Source organism: Gobius niger (genome assembly GCF_951799975.1).
Source record: "Gobius niger genome assembly, chromosome: 1".
NCBI classification, from domain to species: Eukaryota; Metazoa; Chordata; class Actinopteri; order Gobiiformes; family Gobiidae; genus Gobius; species Gobius niger.
Window position 1 is genome coordinate 6,547,467 of NC_136852.1, and position 14,458 is coordinate 6,561,924.

Below are 14,458 nucleotides of genomic sequence, written 5' to 3' on the forward strand. Positions count from 1 at the left end.
CAGCTCTGAAGCAAACAAAATTAAACAAATTATAAAACAGAACTGGAGTATCCTCACAAGCGACAGCCTACTGAGAGAATCTCTCCCAGAAACTCCAACTATAGTGCAACATTGATCTAAAACAGATGAAACTAAATATCCAGGAGTTTCACGTCATGTCATTCATACACCAGTGTATGCAGACACTGGAGGCAAGGTGGGTGAAGCGTCTTGCCCAAGGACACAACGGCAGTGTGTGCCTGCGGGATTCGAACCGCCAACCCTCCGGTCACAAGACGACATGATGACATGAATATCGACGGTGGCGCAGTGGTAGAGCGGGTCATGTCATGAACGGAAGGTCGGGGGGTTCAAATCCAGCCTCCTGAAGATGCACAGTCATTGTGTCCTTGGGCAAGACACTTGACACACCATCCTCCAGCATCTGCACACACTGGTGTATGAATGACAGTGTGAACGGGTGACAGGTTCCTTGATGTAAAGCGCTTTGAGTGCCTAATGTTCATGGGAAAGAGCTATAGAGACCATTTACCAATATGAAGAAGGGAAACTCCTTTATATTTAGTTTCAGTTGTTTTAGATCAATATTGCACTCTCTAACCAACAAAGTGTAAGAAAATGGATTGAGATTACTTCAGATCCTGCAAAAAGCATAATACCCCCTTTTTAAGAGGGAGAAAACCTGTTGCTTTCTATTTGGAAAAGTTAATGGTGGATTGACCACTTTTGCTGAAAACCGTGGCGATGGTGATGCGTTTTATAATAAGGTCGACCCAACATGACGCGAACAGATTGTTGCTGTGAAAAATAATGAAGAGCTGGATTATTCAGAAAGAGTCCGGAGACTTCCCCAACTCAACTGAAGAGAAGAGGAGGGCAAGTTTCAATAGTGAACAAAGACCTGCATAAACAAACACCGCCAATGTACAGCAAGGTCATAATGGTCACTTAAGGAAGACAAGTTGAGAACTATCAAACCTGGCGTCTCCGCAGAATCGACCTCAGACCTGGATCAATGCCTGACCTTCTCCTTATAACCGGGGCTAGACAGTAAAGTGGACCAGAGTTCAACATATGGATCAACTATTGCTTCAAATACTGCTCATCGTTAAAGATATTTGACGCAACACCAACTTTGCACCATCCTTGTACCAGGGGAACCTGTCAGAACCTCTCCAGAACCTCCAGATCTTTAGCTAAAGGATCACCTCTGGAGGATTTGCATATCTCCGGCCTGTGCTTTCAATAGGTGCCATATATAAGAACACTGAAGAAAGCTGAGGCTGGCAATTTGTGTTGGCAAATCAAACTTAAAAAACAAATTGTACCGTAATAAATGATCAATCAAAACAACCTAGCAAGCTTTCACTCTTGTAAATGTCCTTTTCTATAAACGCAGTACAATCTGTCATCAATAAACACAACATAATGAATGATCAATAAATGCTCAAAATTGGCCGTATAAATCAGGGCTTAGTCGCTTTGGCACGTGTCTCGGAGTTTTCAGAAGTAATTGCTCAACTTACAAATCATTTAGGAGCTTTTGCAAATCAATGTTGTTGTATTTTGCAACATTCTTTTGAACGATTTTATACAACTGTTTTTACACATAGTCTTAGTGGGACAGTCAGACAAAGTATCTCGGTAATGCTTAATGACGCATAGCCACCAAAATGGTTATAATACACTGCCTGACCAGAAGAAAGTCACCACCAGAACCAACGCCACAGCAAATGTGTGCTGTAATAAAAGTATTCCAACCAAATATTAGAGTAATTTACCTCTTTTATGGTTGGACAGTGTTTGCAGAACAAAGTATAGCAAGTATTGAAACTGAAAGGATCTGGAGAAGGTTCCTTAGGCACTGCACGGCTCAAACATCACAGTCTATCTACTTAACCTCTTTGGCCCCACCTCAACCAAGCGCATTTTTTCCAGTTCAGCTTTACCCAAATCTAAAAGCTTCTTCAACAAAACTGATTGTAACTTTTTGTTGCATTGTCGCCGTGTTTTTGGTACATTTTTGAAGTGTTTTTGTTGCTTTCTTCATCGCTTATTTTCTTTGCTTTTTGCCGGTTCTTTGTCGTGTTTTCGTCACATTTTTAGTCGTATTTTTGTCTCTTTTTAATCGTGTTGTTGTTGCCTTTCCGGATGGTCACTCTTTTTTTGCTTTTTTGTTACTTTGTTTGATGCATTTAAGTTGTATCCAAGTTGTTGTTGCTTTTTTGACAGCTTTGTTCAAGAGGCTTTTAGATTTGGGAAAATCCAAATTGGAGAAGATGTGCTCGGTTCAGGTGGGAGTTAAGAGGTTAAAATATCACTTTGTTCACACTTAAGTAAGTAAACTTTATTTGTATAGCGCCTTTCACAGTACTAAAACATAATTATAAAACAGCATATTCATATTGCAATAATTCAAAATATATTAAAATTTGTGTCAATATTGAGTCAGACAGACTCGAATGCTTTCTCAAACAGATGGGTTTTTAGGTGTTTTTTTAAAGGTAGCTGTTGTAACTGCACCTTGCACCTCATCAGGCTTAATAAATGATGAATTAACACTCAGTTCATCATAAACAATTCATTAGTTAAGTGTGGTTAATGCCTAACTCACAATGAATAGTTCTTCACATACCGTATTAGTCACACTTTTTTTCATAGTTTGGCAGAGTCTTGAAAGTCTGTCTTAAACTCCGGAGCGACTAAGATGTGAATTTTTTTAATCTTTTTTTTAATTCAAATATAGAAATTCACATAGTGCCGCTAGAGGGCACTGCAGGCTAATCGAGCAGCAGAAAGAAAGTTTGGAGCGAGCTAGAAGCTAATCACGGGCTAAATGAGAGCTTGAAAAACGTGCTGCCGGGAGAGGCTTGTCAGCAGTGCAGTTATATGTTCTTTATGCTGTAGTTATCTGGCCTGTTTATGTGACGTTAACATACCAGACACCTATTTAGCTTGTCGTTTAGCTTCACGCAGCTAACCATCAATGTGTTACGTTAGCATACCATTAGCATACCGCTAGCAAACAACGACTTCACATATTCGTTGTTAAGTCGTTAGTGTTAGTCGCACTTAATTCATGATGTATTGTGTTAACTCATCATTTATGAAGGCTAAATAAGGTGCTGTAATCCAAACTAACTATAGTAAATAAAGATAAGTTAATGAGCGTGTGACAGTTTGTTGAATCGGTATGACGCGCCTCTTTCAAAGGTGCATCACAAAAGCAAGAACATTTATTTTGGCTGATTATTTAGGATCTATGCTCAGTCACATAGCTGTCCGCTCCCGCTCGCGAACCCTCCTCCCCAAAGACAGAGCGAGAGGAAGAGCCAGCCAGGATGATTTTCAAAGCCCGCAGAGGGAATTTTACACATGGTTTAACATGCTGCTGAGCAAATTTGGTTCAATTTTGCACTGTGGACCTGAGTGCCACCCCTGCCTCCGCTCAAACTGCTGACCTGGACACGGCACGTCAGGAAGAGCTGAGCGGCGGAAACGGCTCACACGCACAAACGAGCGCCTTTTGTCCAGAGGGAATGTGGAGACGGCACAACAAACAGAAATGAGCGAGTTAACCAGCTGGGTCATGTTCTTAAAGATGTAGGCTATGTATGATTAAATACATCGTAAACATGGCCTATTTGTGTCCCGAGTAGGGCCGGGTACCGTTGCATTTTTTCCAATACTTTAAAGATACTTTACTTAACAATACTTTACCCAATAATGATGCTAAAATACTTGTCATCTAGAACCGGAAAACAGAACAATAATGTGTGGAAGATCTGCAAATTTACAATATCGGGTTAAAGGGATATTTCAGGATTTTTGACATAGGGCCTCATTTCCTAGTTATCCAGAGTGTTGCTGGTACCTGGAGATATTTTTTTTGTAATTCATGCAGTTCTTATGTTTGAAGAGTTTCGTGGTGCTAGGCTAGTGCAAGGCTGGCGCATTTCTATGGTATCAGCTAGCCTGCATTAAAAACAGTCTGACCCGCTCCACAGTGCACCTGAGGCAAATCACTTACAACGCCAGACTAACCATATAAATGTCTGTGTCGATAGAAATGAGGCCCTATGTCAAAAATCCTGAAATATCCCTTTAATCTCCAAATGTCAAGAAATGTGTGAAAAATGGGCAATAATTGGAAATCGGGAAAATATTAGTAAGAAAACACAAGGTGGAAAAAACAAAAATGGCAATGGAGTTTGTGTTTGTAACACAGGTCTTTCATATCACTCCACAAGCAGTAGTCCAGGACCCGATCTCTGTCCCCGTCCCTGCAAGAGAAGTTGGGGGAATCGCTCGTGAAGTTAACAGAAGTCTGACTTTCAACTTACCCAAAGATTCACCACCATTCCTCCTCTAGGCTAGCAATAAATAGCTAGCCTTGCTGCTACTAGCCTAGCCACACTGCCTGGAATCACAACAAACATTGCCAAGTAAAGCATAAACTTTTGGGAACCATTTGCCACGAAAATCACTAATTAAATCACTATTTTGTGTGTGTTCAGGTGGCAAATGGTCATATAATAAGTACCTTCAGGGCGAAACAAGACCCCTCGAGTCCGGTTCGCCCTGTCTGTACTTATTTTCCCGATAATGACCAGCGTTCTATACATATCCCTTACTTAGTTCAGGCCTGGTTCGGTAAAGCTCTGTGACTGAATTATGGAGATTCTTAGCTTTCAAATGAGGATTGACGCGTTTATAAATAGAATAAACCTTTGCTTAATATGTCCAGCACAAGGTAACCCAAGTGCAGCTGTATTTGTTGTCTCTTTTTTTAAAACCACTAGTAGCACATCCTATAATTATAAGCTTTAAAAGTTAAATAGGTTTCCTTCCACAACCAAAAGATGCCATTTAGCTAAACTATACTCCGAAGCAACATCTTGGAGACCGGGGCCCGAGCTTTGCACTGTGCTTGAATGGCAAAGAACTCATTTTTCTACAAGGACAATTAGGTCTGACCTGAATTTAAAAGGAGCATTGCTGCCTGTAGCTACTAATTCCTAGCTCCAGTTTTAAAGCCTTGGCCCAAGCTTGAGAAGCATGTATTGAAAAGCTTCATTAAAAACATGCTTAATGTACAATTCTTCCATCTCCAAAAAATGTGATACCTTCATCTCAAAGGTTAAACTTAATTTTTAGCTGTCGCAAAAAGGAAGAATATCTCAGTGCTGTTTAAATTGCACTGCATTGAACCAAACCTCACGGTGGAGTCTTGGCAGAGGGAGGAAATCTTGTGGCTAATCTCACATAAAGTTCACATTAAAGTCTTTCTGGCCCCGATAATCAGCGAGTGAGAAATTCACGGCGGACAGCTAAATGCTCCACTCGGCCCATTTTGCATGCACTGGTCTGTGAGAAGACCAGCTGCCCAGGGCCATCATGAACGCGAGCCCCTGCATAAAATCACCGCGCCCTGCCCAAACTCTGAAACTAGGATGGTTCCAGGTCCCAAACTATATCTATTTGGTGCAAATTTAAAAGAATTTAGATGATTCTTTTGACCCAAGTTTGTAATTAGGCCCTATAGAGATGGTGTTTCTCTTGTAGGGTTGGGCAATGTCCCCTTAATTGGCCGTTGACGATGTATACAGTGAACAATCGTTATGGACGATATCTCATTATAAGCATTTCTAAAGACATTTACATAGCCCATATAGAAGCTGCATATTATTTATGTCAGGAAAAATGTGAGATTGCAGGATTCATGGATCTGAACTAAACATGATCTGAACAGAGTCATAGAACACGACTTTTGCAAAAGAAATGTGTTAAAACTCGTGCGTAAAAGTGTGAGAGGAGAAAGACTTATTCAGAGCGTCAACTCCTCAATACAAAGACTCTTATCACACTAATACAAATGTAAATCGGAGCTTATTATATGCATTTGCTCAATGTTGACGTAATGTTTAAGAAACAGTGGGTGAACGGGACAATATTTGCAAGTTTGCGTCGTAGCTACGTTTTTGAAGCCGCTCCACGGCCGGTCCGTGTGCTCGTAACCTCGTAACTCCTGCACCGCCTCTTTCTCTCCTCTCTCGGTCCTTTGTGAAGATATCTAAACCCATGCGCGCTCAGCTAGCTCCGATGTGAGAGCCATTTCGTCATTTGTAAAACTGTTTAGTTTTCGTACGAAGCAAAGCAAGACCACGCGGTGTTAAAGTGAAGCTTATTAGAGAGAGAGAGAGAGAGAAAGAGAGAGAGAGAAAAAGAGAGCCCCGCGCGTCAAATAGAGCAGCGCAGCGTCTTTACTTTGATATTACAGCCAATGTCTTGTGGCTTCTGGCAGGCTACTTAAACTAGCGTTTATATTAGTTATATTCGTAATTTAATTTACAATGCAATCCCTGCAAAGTTTGAAGGTTTACAAGGCCCACAGAAGATCAGTGCCTGTTTCTGACAGGAGGGGGCGTGCGTCCATCGTCCATTCATCACGATGGACGATGACATCGTACATTGGAACAACCCTATTGTATAGTAAAGAAAACTTTGAATAGGTTTATTTTTTTAACAAGGGAACGTGGGGAGACCTATCAAGGAAATTGTCAAAGCCAGGAATTAATCTCCTGGCATGGGGCCCACACAGAGACAAGCATGTGTGTCGCGATCAAACCCTTCGGCCATCCTGCAACTCCAGCTTAGTATTTGCATAGGCCTCATCAATTTATGATCACATGTACTATGAATCTTTACGATATATTTGAGATGTGCTTGGTACGAATCAAACAATAGAACAACAGGGGACCAAAGATGGATCCCTGTGGGACCCCATGAGTTACAGTGATCTGTCATAAGAAAATGTGTCATTTGGGGAAATAAGTACTGGATTTGACCTAATCGTTTAGGCAGTCAAAGCAGTACGAAGTAACTCATGCCCCTAGAGGCCATAAGCGCCACTGCCGGTGTCGTAGCATGTTGCGTTTTTTTTACTCATTAATCGTCCGTGAGAGTAAATACTACGCTGCCAGAAAAGACAAAGGCAGAGAGGGATATTGTACATCCAATTACACAATGGAGATATTTTTTTTCACTCAAACTTGGCTGTAAATGCTAAGTGCCGCTAGCCTGCAGTTAGCTTTGCCCGTTAGTCTTCTTCGTGATTCCATTAGTGTGTATTGGTGGCTCCGACCTGGAGCCACCCCAGAGAGGGGGGGATGAAAGACCACCCAATATTACCCCCAGAGGGACTACGGAAAGAATTTATTTAAGGTAAACAAGTTACTTAGTTCTGCTTTAAGTAAGAAAAACATCATACTGCACCTAACATAAGATTAAAGATCTGATCACACTAAAAAAAATGAGATGGTACACAGACAGACAGACAGACAGGCAGACAGACAGGCAGGCAGGCAGACAGGCAGGCAGGCAGACAGACACACAGAGTTTCTTCAGTCGATCTTTCCCATCTTGTTAGGCTCATAGTTGCCATAGACACGATCCCCAACATAAAGCACAATGCCGTGGGTAACTGCCTACCCAAGTCTCACCGGGATAGGTGTAGAGAGGTGCACTGAGGGAAAAAAGGACAAAGCCACCAGAATCGATTGAATTATCACTGCTGCAGGAGCTTGTAACCACATTTCCATATCACTCGTCCAGGGTCTCATTAATATGTTTGCCCCAAAGACACTGTCAAAGAGCTTCCAATGAAAATAAGGTGAGGCTTAGTTAGCATGGATTCATTTGATGCCACGGCGGTGTGGTGTGCTAATGTACAGGTTACTCGGGAGCTCTGCAGTAAACTGTGTGGGAAGATTTGCCTTTGATATGACCAGGGTTGAGATGGTCGGGACACAAGGCCCAACGAGGAGCATGTTTTATTGTCAAATATTCATGTAGTATTTCCAAGGTTTGCCATTTTCTCCCGTGTTAAGGAGAAATCACATGGATGTTGTGCAACTGCCAGAGTTTCACAGGCACATAAATAACATTTAACATAAGTCTTGAGTATGACACGAGAAAAATGTAATCAACAAATAAATATATACATCAGACTTCTCTTTATTGAATCATTACTAAAAGCAGAGGTGTTCAAACTATTTTCCTTGAAATGGAAACAAAAGCTGAATGTCGAACACAATGATGTTTTGTACGTAGAAATATCAAATGCAAGGATATTGATGATAATATATCCCGTAAATATTGTGCTATTCAGGCGAACATACTGCTTTGGTATCCCTAGTAACGAATAAAAGTCTATTCGATGCACAAATGAAACAAAGTGGATACTACTTACAAATATACAAACCACTTGGATGGCCCCACTTTAGCGTCCCTGCCTTAAGGTTTAGGCAGATATAGAGATGGAACAGAACAGAATGGCCTTTATTGTTTATTATTTACATGGCACGAAATGATCAACACCTACGTTCTATTTTTCTGTATCTACGGCTGACTTCTAAGGTATTATCAATACTTGTGTGTTATATGATGGTCAGAGGTAGTTGAGTAACATTAGAAGCTCGTACTTTAGTATTCAGACAAGGAAAGGAACTTGGTCCTGTTATTTGATTAAAGGGCACGATACCTGATGTTTTGTTTTCACCGTTTGTAAATTTTGTATTGTTAATTATAACCAAAGTCATTCCTAACTTTCCTAAAACTTTATGATGTCCCAATACTTTAGGGGGACGAGTTTAGGATCGTGTTTTATACCTTGCGTAACTGTCTCAATGATGCACAATGGCTAGATTTTGAGAGACTTTATTCCACTACCAGGAAAAATATCAGGTGCATGGCTTTTATTCTAATTGTATTATTTACTTGGTGTTGCTTTATATTAAGGGGTGCTCGCTAAGTATTAATAAGGTATTAATAAGCATTAGTAATCTCCTAGGGGTTATGTAGGCCGTGAATAAGAATATTATTCAAGGACCATTATAGTTGGTAATAGTGTAACAAGTAAGGCATTTTATTGCCTTTTTCTGCAAAATGCAATCTGTGTTCCACATTGTTTTACTGGATACGTTTGTACAACTTTGCTTCGTTTTTGTGAGGATCAGTGGATTTTTTATTGCAGCCAGTCTGTACTGGCTATGAAGGACCCAGCTTTTTTTTTTTTTTTAAGTAAACAGCTAGTTAATGAGCTAAAGACATTTGAGACCTTCTTCTGAAACTCTGAAGAGACACCAAGAGCTCCCCACACCTGCAGCACAGTGGAGGCGTCACAACGAGCGCTACAGGAAAGACAAATTGGACAAACAAGGAGGTATCCGGGAAAGACTCACAGCTCTCCCCTCTATTAAGGACATGCACTCCACCCTTCTCACCCGCAAAGCCATCAAAATCGACCAGGGACCCTTCGCACCCATTACACAGTCTCGTCAAAGTAATGCCTTCATGGAGGAGACTGCGGAATCTACGGGGCAGGTCCAGTCGACTGAAGAACAGTTTCATACACAAGGCCATCGGGAAGCTGAACTCCCATTCACATGGTTTGACAAATAAAAAATCTTGATTCTAAGCCACACAAGTCTTCTATTCCTACTATTGTTCTGACTAATGTTCATTCACTTTACAAGCATATTATTCCCGGCCTATTCATTTCTTATTAATACCTGATTAATACTTAACGAGCACCACTTAGTATAAAGCCTCACCCTTTATTTTTGTTTGGTTTGTATCATATTGTCCTTTTTACAAGAGCACTGTTACCTGTGCGTCATCAGAGCACACACTGGGTAGTAATGAGTCCATAAGTCCATGGACAGGGATGAATTCCAGCAGCAGCTGTTACAGTCGGAATCAGCCTGGAGCCGCCTGCTTCATTAGTGCTTTCTGAAGACCTTCATGGGCAGACCACACGGCTTCAAAAACTGTTTCATCCCGTGAGCTGCAAATGACTCTGATAGGTGTATGTGTGTGTATAAAGGCTTGAACTGACAACGTTTTACTGTTTGTTGCAAAAGTTAACCTTCAATTCATTATATTCTAGTAATTTAGCTGCTTTGAATTATAATAAAAATGACTTTGCGTGCTTTTCACAAGCTTGATTAGCTTCTCCTAAGGCTGCAGCAGACCATTAATCACTCACTTTCAACACTCGGCGGTGGTAAGCTACATCTGGCACCCAATCTGTGCCAACGGACTCTCTGACCACTCGCACTGACTTACAAATTCACACTGGCAAGGAGGGCGACATGTCTTGCTCGAGGACACAATGACAATGCAAACGAGTAAGAGCTGGGAGCTTTTTCGACGACAGCTCCACCACCTGAGCCACAGCAGATTTGACTTTTCTTTTTGGATATTTCGCCCGTAGGCTTTTATTGGACAGGACGGCACAGGGTGAAAGGGGGTGAAGAGTGGGGAGAGACACTCTTCACGCCCTTTCACCTCGCGCTGTCCTGCCCAATAAAAGCCTACGGGCGAAAAACCGGCTGAAAAGAATTGTAAACAAAAGTCAGCAGTGGCTCGTCTCATAACCAGACTCTTCCCTGAGTGCGTTTACATGCGCTTGAGTATTTCGTTTTTTAGCCATAATCCAGTTATGGCAGTTTTCGGGTATTTCGGCGTTTATATGTAACTGAGAAATCGGGTCAGATACAAATAAAGTCAAGTCTAAATCGGGCCCATATGGATATTTTTCCACAGCAGATTGTTCAGTAGAAGCGAAAAAAACAGCAGTCGTAGCAACCGCTAACTAGTGCTAGCATTAGCATGATGATAACATGTAGCATTATGTTAGCATTCTTTGTTATTTATGCATTTATGGGCTGTTGAACCACTTTGCTCCTCTCCATGTCTTTGAATCTTTATTGGGTAGAAATCTATATCAATAATTGACTGTGCATTAACCTCGCCGCCCAGGAAACGACTTCTGGTTTTGCTAGCACGGCAAAATAAAAGCACCGTCTCATTCATTAGTTTGTTAAGCAATACACTAGTTCAACTTTTTATAGGGATGTATTTGTCCTTTTTTCACATATTGGGAAATATCAGCCGATTTTTTTTTCTTCTTTGACTTATTTACTGCTCCGTAACGTCATAGCTCACCTGAATGAAGCAGCGGTGTAGACAGGCTGCACTGACCTGACTAGGGCAACAATTTATTCAAATTATCTCAAATAAACAGTGGCTCCTAAAAATAAAGAACCTCCAGCATAAATTCACACGTCTACAAAAGAAAGTATGTTTTTTCTAAGTTTAAACAAAGTGGAGCGGACACTTGGACACCACAGCGATACAGAGCCACAAGTTACTGCTGTGACAAACTGGACTAAAACTGCCTCATGGACATAATTCTGAGTCAGGATAAACAGGAATCCTTTTCTGATGGATTATTTGTCGCTACATCTGAGGTGAGTGTTGAAAAAGTTTCTCCGTCCAGACGCCAGATTTATAACAGTTTTTTTTTTAGCGCTAGCATAGCTGCTAACAGGCTAAAGGCTACAACACGTAAACATGACCTTTCTGTCATCATGTAGGTCTAACTACAGTGATGATAATGTCACGTTTACTCCTCCCACTTTTGTCATGTTAATGACCCGTGAAAACGAGGTGTTAATGTCGCATTTTCGCACATATTTAACTAGACGCATTTGCGATCGTTAGCGCATTTATCATAGAAAACAATGCAGTTCACAGCTCATGCTAATCTTGTAAATCTACTGTTTGCTTTTTGCCGGCTCTAAAACAACTAAATCTTCAGTCTGGCCTCATAAGTTCATATAAGGTGCTTTTAAGAGTGATATTTTTTGCAACTCCAAAGCTTCATACAGAGCTGTGTGTCCTTCATCAGATTTGTTTAAAGTTAAAACATGTAGCTTAAACAACATGGTAGGCTACATATTTTAATAAAAAATACAATAAATAGTAGCCTAGCATATTCCCAATGTCAGTGTTTCCCATTAATAGAGGACATGGGTGAACGTATAATAATAAGTAGGTCTGAGCAAATATTTAGCCAAAAACAAAATGACATTTCACTCCAACATTGCATTTGGTCTTTTTAATATTTTTCTAATAAAAAGGATTGTTTCATCCTGGTGTGTGAGATGTGTCCCAAGACATTCCAATAATGGAACAATTTACAAACTTTACCACATTTGAGCCTTTCTATTGATTTTTAACGTTGAAATAAATATCGGCAAATATCGGATATCGGCCACAGCAGCGAGGCAAATATCGGATATCGGCAGAACATTTTCATATCGGACCATCCCTACTTTTTTATGTCTGACTATTACCAGACAAAACACAATCAATATCTCAACTGAATATTTTTGGATGACTTGTCCTTGCTCTGCCGCCTGTAGCCTTGGGACGTTCATTTTTTGCCTCTAAGCCCCATGGATCAGTGATAGCAACTTTTCTAAGGGTCTAACAGGTCAAATGCTAACTTTAGCTCTACTGACGGCTATGTCTAAACTTTAAACTGTTGCTGCTGGTTTATTTGTGCATCTTTCTAATTACAAAAGTGCGGGCGAGTTATCCTTTTAACTCCACTGTTTTTCTGCCCACACTGCAACAAGTGCAAACCTGGCTCTGAAAAGACTGGTCCTTATCGTGAACATGCTGCTTAGCGTCACCTGTTTTTATTATTGTCACCGAACAAAGTCAGAGCGGACATGTGTCTCGATAGCGTGACAGTGGCACCTAAAATGTGTGTATTTAATTATATTCTTGTTATGTAGCAAGTACCTGCTGAACGAGACGAGCTGTGTGCTTTTATTCTGACGATCTGGAACGGAACCGGAAATTACTTCTTGGGCGGCGTTGTTACTGTTAGCTCTAGTGCACAGAGTTAATTCAGCGTTTGTTAAAATAGTTTTTGAATAATGAAAGAAAGTTTAGATTTCTCTCCAAATTGTAGTCCCCCTTAAAGGAATAGGCCACCGTTTTTACATACTGAGATATGTTCTTACCTAACCTTATCGAGTTAATATATCCCCGTCTGGTCTTTGTCCGTGCGCTCTGCCAGGCAAACGGAGCACATACGCAGCCTCTCCCACATGTCACATAGCTCCAAAAAAGCTCACGATAGAAGCTACCAAGCTCTTCCACGTGTTCCCTATTTAAATAAAGTTACGTGAAGTGTTTTCATGCGAAGTATATTTACACAGAAATGTAACATGTCGATTTTATAAGCAGATAAAAAGGGGTACTATATTGTGAGGCGTAATGATACGAGGAGCACAGCGTCCGTGCAGTAACTCCTAAAGACTTCCCCCCGGTCACTTCCGTCAATAGAAGCTGCGTGACTTGTAGAGAGCTGCAGAGAACAGTTGAAGAAGCGTGGATAACTTGTGAACAATGCCTTTTACGTGCATCGTGCCGGGCTGTGATAACAAGCAGAAAGTATATAGTGTAGTAATGTTTCACAGATTTCCAACTCACCCCGGACGACGACACAGGACTCAGGACCTCGACCATGAGGTAGGAATGCGAGAGCACCTTCCTAAAATACATTTTCTGCTTGTTGTAAAAGGCTCTGTACAAGTCACGCAGCTTCTATTGACCGAAGTGAGCAGGGGAAGTCTTTAGGAGTTACTGCGCGGACGCTGTGCTGCTCATATCATTACGCCTCACAATATAGTCCCCCTTTTTATCTGCTTATAAAATCGACATGTTACATTTCTGTGTAAATATACTTCGCATGAAAACACTTCACGTAACTTTATTTAAATAGGGAACACGTGGAAGAGCTTGGTAGCTTCTATCGTGAGCTTTTTTGGAGCTACACTGCGTTCCAAATTATTATGCAAATTGGATTTTTGTGTCAAAAAGGTAAAAAAAAAAAATAATAATAATGAAACTCATGGATGGTATCGTGTCTTGGGGCTCTATGAATCACTGACATAAATCTCAGAGACCTGGGATTATTAGTTGTCAGGTTAAGCCCAGTTAAGGGAAAAACTACTGAAAAAGGGTGTTCCACTTTATTATGCAGATCATCATTTTCAAGCAATATGTTAAAGAAAAAGGGACTTTCTGCTGATGAAAAGCATGAAATAGTTGAATGCCTTGGTCTAGGTATGAAAACCTTCGATATTTCATGAAAGATTAAGCTTAATCATCATACAGATAAGAGATCTATGGATGATTCAGAGCACACTCCGTTTTGTGCCGATAAAGGCACAATATGGACGGTTTCTGCCAGACAAACACATCAGATTAGGAGAACAGATGCTACAAAGTACAGGTACTACAGGTATTTGAAGCTGCTGGTGCCTCTGGAGTCCCCCAAACATCAAGGTGTAGGACCCTCCAGAGGCTGCAGTTGTGCATAAACCTTCTATCCGGGCCTCCCCTAAACGGTTAATTGAATGCTGATGAACAGAAACGGCTGCAGTGGCTCATGAGGACTAATTTTCAAACAGTCTTGTTCACTGATGAGTGCCGTGTAACCCTGGATGGTCAACTCAATGGAGTAGTGGATGGTTGGTGAATGACCACAATGTCCCAACAAGGCTGTGACGTCAGTAAAGAGGTGGCGGAGTCA